We start from the raw sequence: 9,538 nt of genomic DNA on the forward strand, positions 1-9,538 counted from the left end.
GGGACAATCATGCATTGATTATCTGTACAGTTCATTGCTCATTTTGTGACATTAAAAGCTATTTTTCTCTTTAAAAACACAGAGGATGAAAATAATCACCTGAGAAATTGAAATCTGGTATGTACTATTTTTGAGGAAATTCCACCAAATACATTTCTGTAACATTGATACATACAGAGTTAAACTGGTAGGGATTCTTTGATAGAAGTAGGAGTGAAATATGTTGAATCAAAGATATAATTAAAACACTCACTCTTCAGAAAATGTGATTTCTTGTATAAGGTGAAATAGGAAATGTGTTAAATTGTTTTTTTTAGTTAAAAATCAATATGTAGATTTGGAAGACACCTAAAAATTCAAGTGAACATGGATTACTCATTCTATAGTTTAGTTATGTTTTCTTTGAAGCAAATTTAGGTTTTTCAGCTAATCTAAAATGGAGATGCAGACTACTAGACAAGTAGTTGAGAATGGTGGTTAATAACATTTTAAAGTCAAATTACCTTGGTTCAATTATTGGTTCTGCCTCCTATTAGTCCTATAAGCTGGTTAAACTTACTTCTCTGTATTATCTCTTCTGAGAAATTGAGATAATGATGGAATAAGGACAAATAATGTGGGTAAAATATGTTATTGTACAGACAAAGTGTGAAGTCAGTAGTTGGTGAATTTAGTTGATATTATGTAGGCTTGGAAAAAAACTGATATTTTCCTTTTTAATGATTCAGAATTTAGAAAGTATCTGTATCGTTATCTTAAGTAAGAGGAAAGTTTAAGTAAGTTAGTAGTTCATTAATTTAAAAAACTATCCTCATTTGGATTGGATGTAAAATTATCCACAATTGGAAAGGATTGGATGTAAAATTTGTACACACATGTGGTCAGATGTAGAGTGCTTCTAACAATTCTTTCTTTCTGACCTGGAAAGGAGGAAAAACTCCATTAATAAAGGATGAAGGTAAAAGGAGAGAATCATAAACAGAGACTTTTAGTTGCTGTTTACTTTTAGGAGAGAAAAATGATCCCGGAAAGGGTTGGTTGATGTTTCACCGAAAGTCTTAATTGACATAATAGAGATAAGTTTACATAAACACTTTTTTTTTTTTTTGGTACCGGTGATCAAACTTGGGTCCTTGCGCTTGTGAGGCAGGCGACAGAACCACTGGGCTAAATCCCCAGCCCTACATAAATACTTTTAATCCTAGGTCATATCAGTTCCTAGTTAACCCAGCATTCAATTTTGTACTGGAAAAATAAAGATCTCAAGAGAACTCAGACAAAATTCAAGACTATTATTATCATTTTGTAAAGAAGAAGGTTGAGACTGAGAAAAAATATTATTGGAGAATTATTATTGGAGAAAATAATAAAAATCACCAGTAAACATGATTTCAGAAGCTTAGAAAACATATATAATATCATAATCTACAAATTCTTTTTATCCATTTTCTTCATTGGAGATATATAGTCACATTGAGACTTAAAATACTGTCTGACAATGATCTTGGAATTATTACTTCAAGAATAAGTTTTATGAATCATTTATGTTTAGCACATCCAAAGTTTCAAATAAACATACTAGTCATCATTCAAGCTGAATAAAAATCATTTACAAAAAGCTGCTATAGTTCTACCTGTGAAAATAGTATTTTTTAGTATCAGATATAATTCAGAATGACAGAAAAAAAGAGCTATTCTGAATTCATGTTTTTAAAGAGAGAAGGATAATTCAGAACTAGTAGTCTCTTGGACTATATTTAGAACCGTACAATTTTCTACTGTGTTCAAAAATTATTTAACTGCAGTTAATAATGTATTACTCTAATATCAGAGCTAAAAATTGCAATCATTTGGAATATTATCTCCATTCTATCTTAAAACATCTTTTTGAAATCTTGCCATCTACATTATTTTCTTTTGTAGCTGTTGATGTCGATGCAGGCTGTAAAATGTTAAGATGAGATTTATTATGCTCTGCTACCTCTCAGCTCTGTGTCAGAGAAGAAATGTCAGAGGGCTACGTGTGAGTTCTGTGTACATGACAATCACTAAACTTCACCTTTTAGCAGGACAGTTATAATGTTTAAATCTCAATTTTGAATGTCTGATCAAGCCATTCTCTCTACAGTGATCTCTGCTTTGCCCCAGAGAAATTTCCATAATCCTTTTCTGAAGATTTGTGATGAACATGTATAGCAAAGTGCTTTGATAGGTAACTTTGGGTATAAAATATGTCATCTGGAGTATAGTTCATCTATAAACAATAAGCAGCACTATTTCCTTAAATATGAAGTGAATATTGGGTATGAGAGAGATCTGAGGGAGAAGAAAGGCTCTTGTTGGGGAGCTTCAGAAAATACACTCAATCTCTAGTGAAATGGATTGGATCAAAAGATGGATTCAGACTTCAGACTTCCTGAAATAAACTTCACTACCCTATTTCATCACTCTGTGACACTCAACAAACTTAAGAAAACTAATATACCTACTTTCCATATGCATATATGTACACACTATATTTATGTATGTATGTACATATACATTCTTCACATACAGCAGACATTAGATCTCTTACTTTACTTCAAAACTAACAATTTCCAGGTAATTTGAAATTTCTAATGCTAAAATATGTAAGGTATAGGTCTTCAATTTTAATTATCTTTTGTTATATTTACTATTTTAGTGTAAAAATTCTGATAACATGTTTGTTAAACACGCATCTAAATTTTACATCAATTATTATTATTATCATTGTATGAATAAAACATAAATATAATACAGAATACTACAATACACATAATTTGTATTCAAAATTTCCATTTAGTAATTACTTTGTAGTTGAATAAATTATTTTTGCCTTTTCTTTCTCACTCTCTTGCTGTCTCACATTTTTGCTTTTCACCTATGTTCTTGATAGTTTTCTAAATCATGTCATTGATGATAAAAGGAACATGGAACTACAATCACACATACCTATACACAGACTAATTTCTTTTTCTGAGTAAGTTGCTCGATAATTTAAATATATAATTTTATTTTGTTATCTATGGCAAGGGATTATATTTTCTTCTCCAATCATATGCAAGAGCACACATAGATACTTTGTACATCGCATTTTCCCAATCAAATGAAAAGAGATTCCATGTGCACATGTGATTTAAAAGTACTTGGGCTAGGATACATCATTGAAATCCTTTGGTCACCTGTTTACTTAGTATCTTAGAGACTGGGTATTTATCATTTTAAATGAATGTTCCAGAATTTCACAAATTATGTTCCTTGGATTAAAGGTCTATAGTTTTTTTTCTTAAATTCATTTTTTCTGTTTTTATCATTTTTTAATATTTTAATGTTTTAATTTTCAAGAGTATATGTTTGCATAACGTAATTATTACAGTCTTTGTATAAGGTTGGTATATATACATAACACATCTCTATTCCTTGTTTTGCCTTCCTCTCCAATTCCTTTAAAAAACATTTTTATCAGCATCAGATTTATTTATTTATTTTATAAGCTCTTATCAAGTTAATTATCACAAATACAAATTAACAGCCAGACTAACAGGTCAAAAACATATAGAACATGTAAGAAAATTATACCAAGTCATGGTACAGTTTTAGAAACTTTTGGCCATACTAGATGATAATATCTTTTTATCCCTCTCTCATTTTTCTTACTGTCTTTTATTGTGCACTTTATTTATATATTGGGTTTTTCATGTGAGAGAGATTATGTAATATTTAAGCTTGTGTGTCTGATATACCTCACCTAACATTATGGTATAAAGGAGCATCCATTTTTGTACAAATGACTCAAGTTTATCCTTCCATTTTCTTTTATTAATCTGTTGATGACCTATACGTTGCTTCCAAGATTTAGCCATTATGAATCGCACCCTTATAAACATAAGTATGCATATGTCACTTTACTGTGAGGTATTTAACTCTTTCAGGAAGATTCCTAAAAATGGAATAGCTGGGTCAAATGGAATTTTTAATTTTAGTTTTTTGAGGAATTTCCACACTGATTTCCAAAGTGGCTGCACCAGTTTATATTCCTTACAACAATGAAAAAGTGTTCCTTTTTCCCCTGAAGCCTCCCCAACCTTTGTTATTATTAGATTTATTTATGATACCCATTCCTTCTGGAGTGAGATGGAATCTCAGTGTCATTTTAATTTACATTTCTTGAACAGCCAGCGATGTAGGACATTTTTTCATTTATTTATTGGCCACTAGTATTTCTTCATCTGAGAAGTTTCTATTCATTTCAGGTGCTTATTTTTTGATTGGGTCTTTAAAATTGGGGCACTAATTTTTTTGAGTTCCTTATATTTTCCAAGTATTATTTCTTTGAGGATTAGCTGGCAGAAACTTTTTTTCCCATTTTCTAGGTTGTCTCTTGACTCTGTTGGTGGTTTCTTTTTACTGTGCAGAAGCTTTTTAATTTTATGTGATCCCATTTGTTGATTTTTGGCTTTATTTCTTGTGCGACCATGGTTTTGTTCAGAGTCTTTTCTTGTTGCTGAAAAAAAAAAAATACCTGACACCCAAAGTTAAAAAAGGAAAGGTTTATTTGGCTCAGTTTGTAGAGATTTCAGTCCATAGTCGGCTGGCTCCAAGGCAGGGTGGCATGGCAGAGGGGAATCATGGAGGAGAAACAGTCCATGGGAAGTAGGCAGGTGAGAGAGCAAGCAGCAAATCCAAGAGAACTTAGCAACTTCTTTCTGTCCTTTTAATATTCTATCTAGGCTACTGGGTTTGGGGTCAGTGCCAAACCAATTGACTGATTTAATAATCACACACTCTTAATCCCAGAATCACACATGCTAGATTAAGCCACTTCTGAAAAAGTCCCACCTATGACTGCCTGAGACTTTGAGAGGACATTTAGACACAACCCATAATACTATGTCTTCAGGAGTTTTACCTATATTGCCTTCCAGCAGATTGTGTTTTGGTTTAGTATTTCTCAAAGATGTACTTTGGATGTGGCCAACCTTAATCTTTTGCCTCAGCCCTAAGATCCAACCACCTTGATTAATTTGGGAGGGAAAGATGCAGTGTAATTAGCCCAACAATGGTGTTCTTTGGAAAGGTACTCTACCATTGTGAATGTCACGAAAGTAATCTGAGAGTTGACTTATAGAGAAATAGCAATGATTATGTGACTGTGATAGTACCAAGCAAGTCAGCTAGAGTAGTATTTTTGAAGACAAATTGAATATTAATATACCATAAGAACCAATTATGTACTACATGTAAACCTACTGAAGAAATCCACAATTATTGTGTAAACATAAGACAACTCAGCTATGTTTATCTATAGCTAGTATGTACTAAATGTGACAGCTATATCTGCAGGTAGAAAAATATTCAATCATAATTTTATAGAGCTAACTATTGAAATATTAATAAAGCTTTGTTGTTCTACTATTTATGATATAGGTTTTGAGACTGAAGTAATGCAAAAGGAAAAATTTGAAGCTGTATATGATATGAGAAGGAGGAGAAAGAAGTAGTACAAAGATCTTATTGAGGAGTAGAAGGATGTTTATAATTGGGTAAAAGTAAGAAAAAACTGACAAGAAAGAGAAGATTAAAAAGACAGAAAAAAATTATATGGAGAATGAAAATAGAGATAAAATAATTAAGGTGAGAAAAATTACAGTAAAAGGGAGAGAGGAAAAATAAAGAAGAAAAAGAGATAAGAAGCAAGGAAGACGGAAAAAGAAAAATTACCCAAATCTCAGTAAACTGATGAAGAAGAGAGAAGAAGGGAAAGAAAAGAAAAACAAAACACAAAAAACTAAAAACAACACAGGCACACACACACACAGAATCAAACAGAAAGAGATAGCTCTGTGCTTTCAAATGTGTTGTTTCTTCGGGGATCTACAACTGGGGACAGTGTCCGAGTCAACGAGTGCCTCTACTCACCCTTGCAGATAAAGAAGGCAGTCAGACTGCAGATCCAGGCTGGCTATAGACCATCCCATCCAGTAGATTAGGACCAGGGTGCCAATGCTGGGACTTTCAAATCCAGAGCAACTGAGTCTGAGGCTGAGGCTGAGGCTGGCCTCTGCCTGTGGTTTAGCTCAAATCCCTCAGGGGTTTTCTTATAGCCTGACAGCAGTTCCCTGACCATGGTTGTCTCCCATGCTATCTCTCACCCAATCACTGTGGAAAGGTAACACGAGTAGCCCTAAAGTCAAGGTGTCCTGAGGCTACTCGGAGTCCTGGGTTTGAACTATCAATTCTTCCCAAGAATGGAGTGCAACCAAGCATTCTCTTGAGGGATGTGGCAGGGACTTGGGCTGGAGTAACTTACACACTGTTTCCTGTTGAAGAACTCACATGGGAGCAGAACCCTGAGCTGTCCTTGCAGTTCACAAGACCAGTCCATTCTACACTTGTGTGTCTGCCTGGAGCCTTCTGGAGTCCCCAGCTTTCTCTTTGTCTCTGCAGGTTGAATATCTTTTTCCTTGAGCCAGGAGCCAGGAGCCAGGAAGAAAGTGCAGACTGTCTCTTCACTTCTCCTCTTGTTTTCAGTCTTTTCAATTCCTCTGTATGTTTTAATTTTCCTGTTAGATACTTTATTTAAGTTTTTAATGAAAAGTGTAGATTTGAAAGAAAAATAATTGATAGCCTACAATATGTTGATGATATTTTGAATTAAGTCTTATAACTTCCTTTAAGTATTAAACTTTTGTTTGTGACACATTCAACTCTTCAGTTTTTGTGCTCTTCTGTTTCATAATCCTAAAAAAAGAGAAACTTAATTTAAAGAGATTTTCTTTTTTTTTTTTTTTTTTTGGTACCAGGGTTTGAACTCTGGTCCTTGTGCTTGTGAGACAGGCAGCAGAACCATTGAGGTAAATCCCTGGCCTCAAAGGGACTTTCTTGTATCACCTGGCTTGGATAGAGTCTTATCCAGTAAAGACCCTTGTTGCAGTCATTAAGTAGCTACATTTATTATTTGATCTATCAGGTATTCTGTAATTCACAGAAGGCATACTTCCATATATGCTCAAAAGGTTTTCTGCATTAAATATTTTATTCTGATTTTGTCCTATATTTACCAAAAGGCATCCACATCTTAAAAATTCAATAAATTTTTAATGACCATATACATGTAATTCTTAATAGCAATATACTATGACTTTCCTGCTTTAATTTGTAAAAGAATAGCACTGTATCTTTAGCATATTTAAATATTATATTTTTGTGAAAGTATTAATATTTTATTTTTTCTTCCTGGTAGTTCTCTTTTATAAGGAGTTATTATTTTTTAAATTAATATTTTTTGGATTCTGAGGACGATTATATTAATACATCAAGGAAGAAGTGTATACTCTTCACTGATTGAATATGCTTACAAGCCATCTAACATTGTAGAAGGAGTCAAAGGAATTTAAAATTTCTTTTGTTCTTAAGATGAGTGGTATATTTCAAAACCTAGTAGTAACACTATATTTAGGGATAAATGCTTGGGGGACTGAACACACAATATCTGTCAAAAATTAGATAGATCTTAGCACTACCTGGTAAGATTGCATTGCAGTTCCATTTAAGAGGCATACTTAGAAAACATACTTATAAATATCCCATCAAAGAGGATGAGGAAGTTGAAAACACAGAGATAAAGAATGAGCTTTCTCTAAAATTAATACATATGTAGAGTAGACTGGCCATTTTCAAACTTGATTTTAACTAATCAGGAGCATAGAGACATGCAAACCTTAGTGAGACTACAAAACATAGACACAACCAGAAATTCACCTAGCACATTGCTTTTAGGGTTTGTTCTTCTTTCCTCCACCACCTTCAGCTCTCACTTTCTCAGACCTTCTTTTTTCTCTCATTTCCTAGGCTTAAAAGCGTTGATATATTTTTCTAACCATGAAGGGGAAAGAAAAGTGTCAGAGGATGGAGGAGATGAATTGAAGAGAGAAAGATCTAACTCTTGTTTCCTCAGCAAACGGATGAAAGGAAACAGTAGCAGCCAGACCTGCGGTCTATCCTAAATTGGGTAGAAACCTCAACACTGTTATTGCAAGTGTCAATGTTGGTGGCTCCTTTTCTCCTATATACTGCTATCAGGTTACCAGTAACACAAGAGGCATCTGTCAAGCAGCAGCATCATAGCCGTGAAGATGTTGATGATTACTTGGAAAAAGCTAAACTCTTTCAGCTGTTAGACACTTCCCTTCCCAAGCATATTGTGAAATCACGAAGGGGATCCCTAGCGAAGACTTGAACCAACCTATCTTCAGAATACATTTTCACCTACTTCAAGTGCTGAGAACTCAGGGAGAATTAAGGAATTACTCAAACAGAAATGAAAATGAGAATTATGTAAGTGTTGTACTGAGATACGTCTTGCGACAGGTTCTGCCCTTTGCTGGTATCAGAATTCTGTAGTGGATGTTAGCCCACTTCATGTACATGGCTATGCGGTGTCTTTCAGTTAGTTATATGTTTTAGTGTAGTTTATTTGAGTTGGTAGGTTTGCCTTTTTAAATCCAGAGGAGAATATTACTATATAGCTATAGAAGTAGGAAGGAAAAACAGAAACATTTAAAAAGTAGGTACAAAAAGTAAAAAAAAAGCTTTGCTATCTCAGTGGTAAGTAAAAAAAAAAATTTTTTTACATTTTACTATAATAAAAATAGCACTACCAAATAAAACATACCATTTTACAAAACAGCATGTAATTTCTTCCAAATTGTATTCTCATTTCTTAAAGAAAGTAACTGTATTCCAGATACTAAGGTACACAGGACCTTTACAGTGCATGTTTTCCAGTGGATAGATAAATTATTAATATATAGTCTTTAAAGCTCTACACAGATTTTAATAACCTTTAAAATTAATGGGGCTCAATATGATTTTTGAATGATAGGCAAGTAATTGGGATATATATATATATATGTGTGTCTAACCTGATGTGAGATGTGTATGTGACCCATTTAGGTGACCTGTGATCTGTTATTTCAGCTGGCTGTGTCTCATCTATGATTGAGTAACCATTCATGGATGGTCTCTGCATAGGTGCAACCTGATGGTACTTCATCTCATGCTCGTGTCATGAGCTCTTGCCTCCCACTTGGGAGCTTTCCTGCAGGTAATGAGGTTTAGGGCACTTCAGGAGTGAGCCTAGCCCTTATGTATGCAGTTCCTAGAAGAGCAGAAGTCTTAACAATTTATAGGATGAACCTTTCCCCAATGGGCACAGAAACCCGTGAATAAATCCCCCCTCTTTCACTTCACTTGATGAGTTGTCTTAAAATATTGTTCCTCAGTTGTTCACCATATACTCCCATGTGAACCAATCATTCCTAGTTCTCCACATTTGCTTCTCAATAGCATCCTCTTACTAACTCTTCTGCTTACCTTTCTCCTCCTCCCTTCTCTTTAGGTCTGAATTCATTAATACGATAACAGCACATGGCTTTACTTCAACCTCTCTCTTTTGTGAAACAGTAAGACATGGCTGATGTGATTTAAAATTTCAGTTCTGAATTTGCAATTCCAT

The sequence above is a fragment of the Heterocephalus glaber genome, unplaced genomic scaffold (genome assembly GCF_053883595.1).
Source record: "Heterocephalus glaber isolate CG9 unplaced genomic scaffold, H.glaber_assembly_v1.0 deba00000331, whole genome shotgun sequence".
NCBI classification, from domain to species: Eukaryota; Metazoa; Chordata; class Mammalia; order Rodentia; family Bathyergidae; genus Heterocephalus; species Heterocephalus glaber.